The sequence below is a fragment of the Oncorhynchus masou genome, chromosome 10 (genome assembly GCF_036934945.1).
Source record: "Oncorhynchus masou masou isolate Uvic2021 chromosome 10, UVic_Omas_1.1, whole genome shotgun sequence".
Lineage (NCBI taxonomy): Eukaryota > Metazoa > Chordata > Actinopteri > Salmoniformes > Salmonidae > Oncorhynchus > Oncorhynchus masou.
Genome location: NC_088221.1, coordinates 22,700,104 through 22,711,442, shown reverse-complemented (window position 1 = coordinate 22,711,442; position 11,339 = coordinate 22,700,104). Strand labels below are relative to the sequence as shown.

At 46.9% G+C, this 11,339-nt stretch overlaps 1 protein-coding gene across 1 annotated transcript in view; it reads right to left on the bottom strand.

The window, feature by feature from the left end:
* Positions 1–138: 138 nt before the first annotated feature.
* Positions 139–11,339, bottom strand: part of arhgef7a (Rho guanine nucleotide exchange factor (GEF) 7a) — an 89,374-nt gene continuing 78,173 nt past the window's right edge. Inside the window, exon 22 of the mRNA XM_064976295.1 lies at positions 139–286. The gene's annotated coding sequence lies outside the window, so the exon portion shown is untranslated. The remainder of the gene's footprint in view (positions 287–11,339) is intronic.

Here is an 11,339-nt window from a genome sequence, read left to right as displayed (position 1 = left end):
CAGAGCGAGAGAGAGAGAGAGAGAGAGAGAGAGAGAGAGAGAGAGAGAGAGAGAGAGAGAAGCAGTCATCTCTACTAAACCAGAGCCAGTGGACAATGTAAAGATCAGCTTCAATCTTTGCTAATGCTCTCTCTCTCTCTCTTAATCCTCCCTCCATCAGGTGCAGGCATGGAAGGGGAGGAGGGAGGGGGGATTGTGATCTGGAGAGAGAGACTCCTCTCATATCATCTCTCCGTTGGCTCCATCCCAATGCTCCCAGCCAGCCACTGATCCTGTTATCATACCACTATAGAGAGAGACAGAGAAGAGTGGAGGAGGAGAGAAACAGAATGAGAGTCATATATTTCTTTGTCGTTTAAACAGGTCTTTGACACCATCCCCCTATATCCAGACACAGGGATGGTCAGGTCATAGCTTACTATTGACTGGTTTCATTGGGTTAAATGGATAGTCAAACCCCTGTCACCTTGGTATCATTATACAAATATTATACTATAGTCATTCTCCAAGAGAGATTTCAACTGGCTGGCTTACACAGTGATGGAAGAAGTACACATACTTGAGGAAAAGTACAGATTCCTTAATTACTGAAGTAGAGTGAATGTCACCCAGTAGAATACTACTTGAGTAAAAGTCTAAAAGTATCTGGTTTTAAATGTGCTATAAATCTAATTCCTTATATTAAGCAAACCACATGGCATGATTTTCTTGTTTTAAAAAAACAACTATTTATGGACTGCCAGGGGCACACTCCAACACTCCAACCCTCCAACACTCCACCCCTCCAACACTCCACCACTCCAACCCTCCAACACTCCGAAACTCCACCACTCCACCACTCCAACCCTCCAACACTCCACCACTCCAACCCTCCAACACTCCAACACTCCAACCCTCCACCACTCCAACCCTCCAACACTTCACCACTCCAACCCTCTAACATAATTTACAAACCCAGTATTTGTGTTGAGTGAGTCTGCAAGATCAAAAGCAAAAGGGATGGCATCATGTTCTCTCGAAAAGTGTATGAATTCGACCATTTTGCTGTCTGGCCTGAGCATTTTGGTTGTATTTGTTTGCACCTAAGAAGACAAGTGAAAGACAAAACAGTACAGACTAAAAACAAGGTTAAAAAGGTGTGTAGGTGAGGTTGAAAACCCACAAGGGCTTATATAAAATATGTAAACCCATTTGAAATGTAATAATGATTTTGGGTGTCAGGGAAAATGTATGAAAGTAAAAAGTACAGATTTCCTTTCGAAATGTATTGGAGTAAAAGTAAAAGTTGTCAAAAATATAACGATTCAAGTAAAGTACCCCAACAAACGATTAAGTAGTATTTTTACTTAGTTAATTTACCCCACTGAAGCCACAGGAGGTTGTAGGGATGGACTGGACAGCACCACAGGCAATAACTCATACACCAACGTATGCACGCACGCACGCACGCACGCACACACACACACACACACACACACACACACACACACACACACACACACACACACACACACACACACACACACACACACACACACACACACACACACACACACACACACACACACACACACAACAGCCCCTGCTGTTGACATGTTGGTTGATATGGAGTTTTGATTTTTTTTTTTTAAACATCCACTTAGAGGTGAAACTGCCACGTCCATTTGCAATATTACAACCAAAAAATATATTACTTCATACAATCATCACACACCATTGTGATAGAACAGCAGAGTGTGTGCTATGATATATTTAAACATGACGCTGAATGCTCATTTCCTCAAAACAAAAACAAGTGCGTCTGAGGCTCTGTTTCGCCTATCGCGGATCTCAATTTTACAGTACACTAGTTTGGCTTATTGTAACTATCACAATATGATCTTCATGTCTAATCTCACTTTTATTTCACAACTTTAACGGCAAAACATGTGTCAGAAGGATGATTCGAACCCGTGTCTCGATTCATAGACCAGAATATTGCTTTCCAGGATGGACTTTTACCTCGCTCGGCCATCCCAACATTTGGGCAAAAACATAAGGTTGACTTGTAAGAAAGTTGTGTTGATTATTAGACGAATGTATATTCTGGATATGTCAACGGCTTTACTAACAGCCTTCACACTACTTGAGGAAGCACTCCCCCTGCTGACTGATTCAGTACCTACAACATCATCGATTCAATTCCCTCTGGGGTAGTATACTAAAATGTATCCACTCCCTGTACTGTTGTGGATAAAAAACATCTGATAAATGGCATGTATTATATATATGACCTCTTATGCTACACACCCTGAATTACAGCACACGGCCAGACATAACTCCTCAGCCATTTCTACAGCCACACAGACAACAGATAACATTACTCCTGTCTGATGAGCCCTTGATTCATTCTCTCAGTTAAGGGGTGATGTTATCTTTCAAAATGTTCAGAGAAATAAGAACCCCCTTACACATTACAAAGTAGTCACATTATTCCTTCTCTAAATGCCAGGGTTATTTCTTAATAACAACACAACAGACTGTATGCAGAGTAGAGTTAGAAGGACTGCAAAATTAACTAAGCTCTAGTCCATTTCCCCTGATCAGTGTGACACGATCCCACCAGTATACTGACAGCTCCTACAGCCCTGTTGGGAAAGCTTGCCACTGTGACAAACATACACGTCGATTCCCTTTCTCCCAGGACAGAGTGGGTGTTCGTTTCTTTTATTCTCTCTCTCTCGCTCCTTTCTTTCAGCTAGCCAATTAACCAGGGAGCAGTCGCCTAATGAGTTGTCTCTGGTGGGGAGACGGACTGGAGGTTGACAGGGGTGGGGGGGGGGGGCAAGAGAGGTGAGTGAAGCCATAGAGGGGTAGAGGGGTGGAGAGAATGAGGAGAGAAGGCAGGAGAGAGGGGTGAGAGGAGAGGACACAGGGACGAAAGAGGGGTAAGTGGTGAGGGGATAGGGTGAGGGACAGAGGCAGAGGAAGGAGGAGAGGAGAAACAACCATCCCGTCCCGTCTCTCAGCACCTTTCACCAGGACATTGTCAGGGCAGACAAAAGGCTTATCAGCCTCCTATTCACTACAGTCTGATGAACTGGGAGGATGGAGGGAATGGGAGGAAGAGTGGGGGGGGATGGGGGGATAGAGAAGGAAAAGGAGGGGAAGGACATGTCGTTCCACTGGCCCACTAAATGTCAGCAACTTGGCCAGGGGACCAGCGGTAGCCTTATAGATTACTGACATATAACAATGGGAAAATGCAAGAACTAAAACTTACTTTTGGGTCTCAAAAGGGTTCTTCGGCTGTACCCATAGGTAGGTACCCATAGGTCTAGGTAGAACCCTTTTGGGTTCAATGTAGAACCCTTTGTAAAAAGTATTCTACATGGAATGCAAAAGGGTTCTACCAGGAACCAAAAAGGTTTCTCCAAAGGGTTCTCCTATAGGGACAGCCGAACAACCGTTTTAGGTTCTAGATAGCACCTTTATTTCTGTAGGAGTTAACAGGCGTTTTGTACATAGGATAAAGCGACAGTAAATCATAAATCAATGTTAAGAGTATCTTGCAGACCAGGTCAAAAGTAAATAAATAAACCAGGTAAATCATTTTTAAAAAGGAAAATTCCTGGCAAACTGAATCCGATACATCTCATTGCTCCCGACACATTCTCCGGCCAATTCAAAAGGAGGGTGTTTTTAAAGCAATGCTTGAGGTAACAAGTGGTCATTTTCTTCTTTCCTCCCTCCCTCGTTCTTTTCTTTTCAGAAGAAAGGATGCAGTAATTAGAGGGTGGGCCAGGTGGAGGGATGTAGACAACTCAAGAGCGTAACTCTACCTCACCTCCCCCCTACTGAGAGAGAGAGAGAGAGAGAGAGAGAGATGGAAGGAAGGGAGGAAGGAAGGGAGGGAGGAAGGAAGGAAGGAGGGAGGGGGAGGGAGGGAGGGAGGGAGGGAGGGAGGGAGGGAGGGAGGGAGGGGGGGAGGGAGGGAGGGAGGGAGGAGGGAGGGAAGAAGAGGGAGGGAGGGGGGATGGAAGGAGGGAGAGAGCAGGGAGGATGGATGAAGGGTAATAACAAAGAGAGAAGGAGCAGAGAGGATGGATGAAGGGTAACAACAGAGAGAGAAGGAGCAGAGAGGATGGATGAAGGGTAATAACAGAGAGAGAAGGAGCAGAGAGGATGGATGAAGGGTAACAAAAGAGAGAGAAGGAGCAGGGAGGATGGATGAAGGGTAATAACAGAGAGAGAAGGAGCAGAGAGGATGGATGAAGGGTAACAACAGAGAGAGAAGGAGCAGAGAGGATGGATGAAGGGTAACACCAGAAAGAGATGGAAGGAGGATGGATGAAGTGTAACAACAGAGAGAGAAGGAGCAGAGAGGATGGATGAAGGGTAACAACAGAAAGAGATGGAGGGAGGATGGATAAATGGAGAGAGAGAGAGAAGGAGTAGAGAGGATGGGGGCCAATTGGGTTACAGTAAAAGAAAATGTGTTGTTTAGCCAGAAACGTGGGGGAGGGGGCGTTAAATGAGGTGAGGGTCATGGGAGGCGGGGGTGGATGCCCACTGTGAAACTAATGAAGGTCTCCAAGCGGAGGGGCCACCCACAGAAAGACAAGCCCAACAAAGATGCTTCTGTCTGGGCTTCCCTTTCCCAGAGACCTCCTTGAGATGTTGGGGGTCCATTAAAAGGCTGCAAGGCCCAGGGTCTATTCAAGCACACACACAGAGGCATGCATGTACGCACACACACAGATATGGACACACACACACACACACACACACACACACACACACACACACACACACACACACACACACACACACACACACACACACACACACACACACACACACACAAACAGCAACGTTAATTAATCCTCAGATTACCCAGCCAATTATTACCACACTTGTACTAATTAGAAATTATTTAAAGCATTTCCCAATTAGGGTTTACATGCTCAGCCTGATAGGAGCTTGCGTCGTTAAACCAACTGGTTTACAGTAGGAGAGGACACACACACAAACACACACACCGCTGGATCAAACTGCAGTAATCAAGCAGTCTGAGAGAGAGTTCCTGACAGGAGTAAAGGATGAGAAAAGAAAAGGAGGAGACTGAAGCAACAAAGCTGCCAGTCCTCCAGTGCAGTATGGTGGGGCAGTGTTATTAGGCCAGGTAGTGCACTGGACCTTGATTAGGACAGATCATAATAAAACCAGCCTGGAAACACATGCCAATTAGGTTACCACAAGAACCAGGGCCATTCATCACTATGGAAACCCCCACCCTTCTTTTTGAACTCTCTATGACATGTCGCCCTCCCTATTCCTTCTCCCCCCCTCCCCCCCTCTCCCCCTCCCTCACTCTCTCCCCCTCCCTCACTCCCCCCTCTCTCTGGGTTTGTGTGCTGTCAGTGTTGAGAATGAGGAATGAGGAGACAATAGAGTGAATGTAAGAGAGGAGAGGTGTGTAAACAGATAGATGTTCTTTGTGATGAGCTTATGGTTAAATAAACACATCAAAGTGCCAGTATCGCTTTAATGTGTGTAAGTGCATGTATGGTTGTGATCGTTCACACGTGTGGGGGAATGTGTGTGTGAACGTGTGTGTGTGTGAGCGTGTGTGAGGGAACGTGTGTGTTCAGGTATGTGTGTGTGTGTGCTGGAGGGTTCAGACCCAGGGGAGCGTCATTAGAAGACTATTACTGGTTCATCCATGGGTGAAATGTAAGCTGTAACACTCAGCATCACAGCTATTTGCTCTCTCTCCCTGCAGCTGTTATCAGGGCTAAATCTGTCAACATACTCATTACTGTACTTTACAGCAACCATAACAACAGTAACAACGACAGCAATGACAACAGACTGGGTGTACAGGTATTAATCCCCGAGCTGACGAGGTAAAAGTCGGTCGTTCTTCCCCTGACCAAGGCAGTTAACCCATTGTTCCTAGGCCGTCATCGAAAATAAGAATTTGTTCTTAACTGACTTGCCTAGTTAAATAAAAGTAAACATTTGAAAAAATATGCAGACACACGTGTCAATGTATGAATGTCACCAGAAAACCTCTTCCTCTCTCTTCTCTTGTTCCCTGGTCTCATTCAAAGACCTTTCCTACTACCCCCTTTTGATTGCTCCTCCTTTTTCCTCCTCCTCTCCTCTCCCTTCCCCTACCTACCCTTTACTCTCCCCTGTCTCTACCTCCTCCTCTCCCTTCCCCTCCTCCTCTCCTCTCCTCTCCCTACCCCTACCTACCCTTTACTCTCCCCTGTCTCTACCTCCTCCTCTCCCTTCCCCTCCTCCTCTCCTCTCCCTTCCCCTACCTACCCTTTACTCTCCCCTGTCTCTACCTCCTCCTCTCCCTTCCCCTCCTCCTCTCCTCTCCCTTCCCCTACCTACCCTTTACTCTCTCCTGTCTCTACCTCCTCCTCTCCCTTCCCCTCCTCCTCTCCTCTCCCTACCCCTACCTACCCTTTACTCTCCTCTGTCTCTACCTCCTCCTCTCCCTTCCCCTCCTCCTCTCCTCTCCCTTCCCCTACCTACCCTTTACTCTCTCCTGTCTCTACCTCCTCCTCTCCCTTCCCCTCCTCCTCTCCTCTCCCTACCCCTACCTACCCTTTACTCTCCTCTGTCTCTGTCTCTACCTCCTCATCTCCCTTCCCCTCCTCCTCTCCTCTCCCTTCCCCTACCTACCCTTTACTCTCCCCTGTCTCTACCTCCTCCTCTCCCTTCCCCTCCTCCTCTCCTCTCCTCTCCCTACCCCTACCTACCCTTTACTCTCCCCTGTCTCTACCTCCTCCTCTCCCTTCCCCTCCTCCTCTCCACTCCCTTCCCCTACCTACCCTTTACTCTCCCCTGTCTCTACCTCCTCCTCTCCCTTCCACTCCTCCTCTCCTCTCCTCTCCCTTCCCCTACCTACCCTTTACTCTCTCCTGTCTCTACCGCCTCCTCTCCCTTCCCCTCCTCCTCTCCTCTCCCTTCCCCTACTTACCCTTTACTCTCCCCTGTCTCTACCTCCTCCTCTCCTCTACCTACCCTTTACTCTCCCCTGTCTCTACCCCCTCCTCACCCTTTCCTCTTCTCCTCTCCCCTCCCATCTCTCTCCACCTCCTCCTCCTCAGGGATCCATGTCATAATTTTAATTAATTTCTAATCAGGCGAGAGTAAACTAATCAGGGGAGGCTTTAAACAATGACGGCTCTGTCTGACTGCTCGGTCTGCTTCGCCAACACTGGGACACACACACACACACACACACACACACACACACACACACACACACACACACACACACACACACACACACACACACACACACACACACACACACACACACACACACACACACACACACACACGGTGGGATACAAACTAACACTTTTACTGGCTTGATTTTCAAAATGTGTCCTTGTGTGAGTCGTCTGCTTATGGTAAACACCGTGCTGCTGTATATAATGTTTAAGATTGAAAAGAATACATGGGTTAGTGAACAAAGAAGCTAAATATGACTGGATGAACGTGATGGATAGATAAACAGGTAATGAATACATGTGGCAAACCCAGAGTGTATCAGCAGCCATAAACACTGTTAGAATGGAACACACAAAGGCTACAGCTATCTGTAGGGGGGCAGATCCATTCTGCCAAGGCTAAGGTACTGCGACAAGCAGAGAGAGAGAGAGGGAGGGAGAGGAATGGAGAGAGAGGGAGGGAGAGGAATGGAGAGAGACGGCAGGAAGGAGGGGGGAGAGAGAAGAGAGAGAGGAAGAGCAATAACATGAGTAATAAGGGTAAGATGAGGTTACAAGACAGCCTTAAGTAACGTTTGCCACACACACACACACACACACACACACACACACACACACACACACACACACACACACACACACACACACACACACACACACACACACACACACACACACACACACACACACACACACACACACACACACAGTTAACCTGTAAGCTCCATGGGGGATATGAGGATCTGTCATGAAAGGTCAGGCTTGTGAGTGAATCAGTACTGAGAGAGAGAGCAAGTGTGTGTGTAGATTCTTTCATGTCTGTCTCTCCTCAGGTGTGTAACAGTACCTGCCTCCCCCCATGCTGGCGCCATGGTAACCAGACTCCCAGGTGTCCCCTAAAGTGACAGTTGACCTGGAGACCACAGCCTTCCACTAGATCACATGACAGCATCACACGCATGCATGAACACACACACACACACACACACACACACACACACACACACACACACACACACACACACACACACACACACACACACACACACACACACACACACACACACGTGGACACCCCTTCAAATGAGTGGATTTGGCTTTTTCAGCCACACCCGTTGCTAACAAGCGTATAAAATCGAGCACACATCCATGCAATCTCCATAGACAAATATTGGCCTTACTGAAGAGCTCAGTGACTTTCAACGTGGCACCGTCATAGGATGCCACCTTTTCAACAAGTCAGTTCGTGAAATTTCTGCTCTGCTCTGCATCGCTTCCCCGGTCAACTGTAAGTGCTGTTATTGTGAAGTGGTAACATCTAGGAGCAACAACGGCTCAGCCACGAAGTGGTAGGCCACACAAGCTCACAGAACGGGACTAGGGTTTATGAACAGAACGGGACCAGGGTTTTGTGTAAATTAGATACAAAGCAGATGACATGTCATTGTATCATTGGAGGAAGTGAGAGCGGAAGAAAGAGAAGCAGAAAGTAGAAGTAGCACAACAGCATTTGAGAGGAGAGATACAGAGAGGGAAATGGTCAAATAGAGCCTTCCTTTCCTTCCTTATTGCCCTCTGTGCCAAGTACTGACAGCCCATGGCAGCCGCTTCACTGGGATGGAATTAGGAATCCGGAGGAGGGAATCTGAAACGCTTCCATGATGTGTCAAACAACACTGGAATCCAAAAAGAGAGAAGGAGAGAAAGAGATGGAGAGAGAGAGATTTTACCAGGAGAAAGAAACTGTCACATCATCAGAATGGTTTGTCTAAACGGGGAGATGTGGGTTGGAGTGGGGGGAGAGGGGGAAGATATGGTTGTGGAATCTGGCAGCTATGTACGAGGGCGGTATTTCAACAAAAATAAGCAGCCCCCAGGCAATGGAAGAGAGAGAGAGGGAGAGAGGTTAGAATGAAGATTGTAGGGGTGGGAGGAGAGGGGTAGTGGGGAGAGGGGTAGTGGGAGACAGAGGGAGGGAGAGAGAGAGAGGTAGTGGGAGACAGAGGGAGGGAAAGAGGGAAAACGAGAGAGAGAGAGAAATTTAAATCTGGGAAGCTGACCAAGGATTTCCTGCTCCTCAGATATGCAGCTGTGGAATTAGAACTGGTTTTAAAAACAGGAGAACAAAAATAAACTTCACACTTCAGAAGCCTATTTTGGGTGATGGGGGTAGGAGGGTGAGCTATGCTGGCACCAAAACCTTAGGCCCAACGGGCAGACATCTTTTCAGCTTATTTCTCATCCATTCTTAGTTGAAGGTGAGGGGGGCGAGTGAGCTGCCTTGGGTTCCCAGCAGGTTACAATGTGAGCTCATATAGAAACATAACACAACATGCCACTAAAAACCCAACCATAAAACCATTTCTACAGTCTGTGTCCCCTCTAGCACAGCGCTCTGAACGGAGACACATTGATTAAAGATCAAGCATGATCGTTACTCATATTGTAGATATACAGTAGTGTAGCATCTCTCCACTCCAGGCCAGGATTAGGTCTTTCTCTCTTCATAGGGGAGTGACGAGGCACCATGGTGGAAGTGAACAAAGACCTATCAAAGTCACAAGCAGCCATGACAACAACACAGTGAACAACAAATCAATTACACCTCAATGTGGCTAATTAAATATATTAACGGCAACCTCGGTGAATACTGTGACTGAGAACGCCGTTGTTTCTGATGACTAGAATATGGCTGGTATATTACTAAGTTGACGAGAGAGAGAGAAAAGGGTGGTGTACAGTGTGAATTGGTTGGCTCCCACACACACACACACACATAGGCCTAGAATACACACACAATTTTTTTTCATTATTCAAATATTGTCATCTTTATTTTTCAGATAAAATACCTCTTAATTGAAAATATTCCCTTTAATAGAGCAGCAGATGATGGAACACTGAGACAGTGTAAATAGGTCTGTGTAGTACAGAGGAGCGTGTTGCAGTGCGGAAGCAACACAATGAACACCCCCAACCCTCTACTGTGGCGATGGAAGAATAGAGTATGTTCTTGGTCATCCATTACAGTTGATGATATCAAGAAATCATATCAAACTATTCAATAACTGAAAAATGAAGATGACAATATTTGAATGATGATGAGTATTGTGTGTGTGTGTGTGTGTGTGTGTTTTACTCAGTGCATAACAGTTGATACAGCAGGGGGAGAGAGAAAGGGTTTCTTATCCAGTTAGCAGAGATTGTTTGTGACTCTCATTTCAGTTCTATAGCTAGAATTCTCTCTCTGACATCACACCTCTACCTGAGAAGGCCTCTCCAGAAACAGAGACAGGCTACAGAGCTACAGTCACATGCAGTTAGCAGGATTAGGATAAGGAATATCATCCCATTTAAATGTGATCCTCTCCTCTTCTACTCCGTGGCCCACCGCACACACAAGGACAGTAACAAGGAATGTTATGGCAGGAGTGCCTACCCGCCTGTCACTCATACAAATACAAACACGCACACAAAAACACGCACACACACCGCTCCAGCCGCCAGAGCTGCTAAATTGCAGTTTGAGAGACGACAGGGGAGGGAGGGGGGCGGTGGGCTCGAGGGACAACATACAATGGAGTGTGCGGCTGACCAGCGTTCAGGTGAAATTGAATTGGAAATCTTCCATGGCTGGTTAGCATAACAAAGGGGCCCGTGGCTTTAGACAAAGGCTGCTTCTCTAATGCCCAAAATCAATCTCTCCCTGGGCCCGCCGCCATTGTTCCCCTCCACCATACAGGTGTTCCTTCAATGGTCCTTAATCAAAAGTGTCAAAACAAAGTTAGGACTTATCTCTGCTCCTCCACAGATGGGAAAGAGAGAGAGGGAAGAGGGAGAGAGGGAAGAGGGGGAGAGAGAGGGAGACTTGAGTGACTAGTGGGTATTGGTTTGTGTGTGCCTGTGCACTAGAATGTGCTATTCTGTTCTGTGGACCTACTGTACAGTACCTATAGTGTAAGTGTAAAGACCTGAGCAAATCCTTCCTTCCTTCCAAATGTGTATATGTGTGTGTGTGTGTGTGTGTGTGTGTGTGTGTGTGTGTGTGTGTGTGTGTGTGTGTGTGTGTGTGTGTGTGTGTGTGTGTGTGTGTGTGTGTGTGTG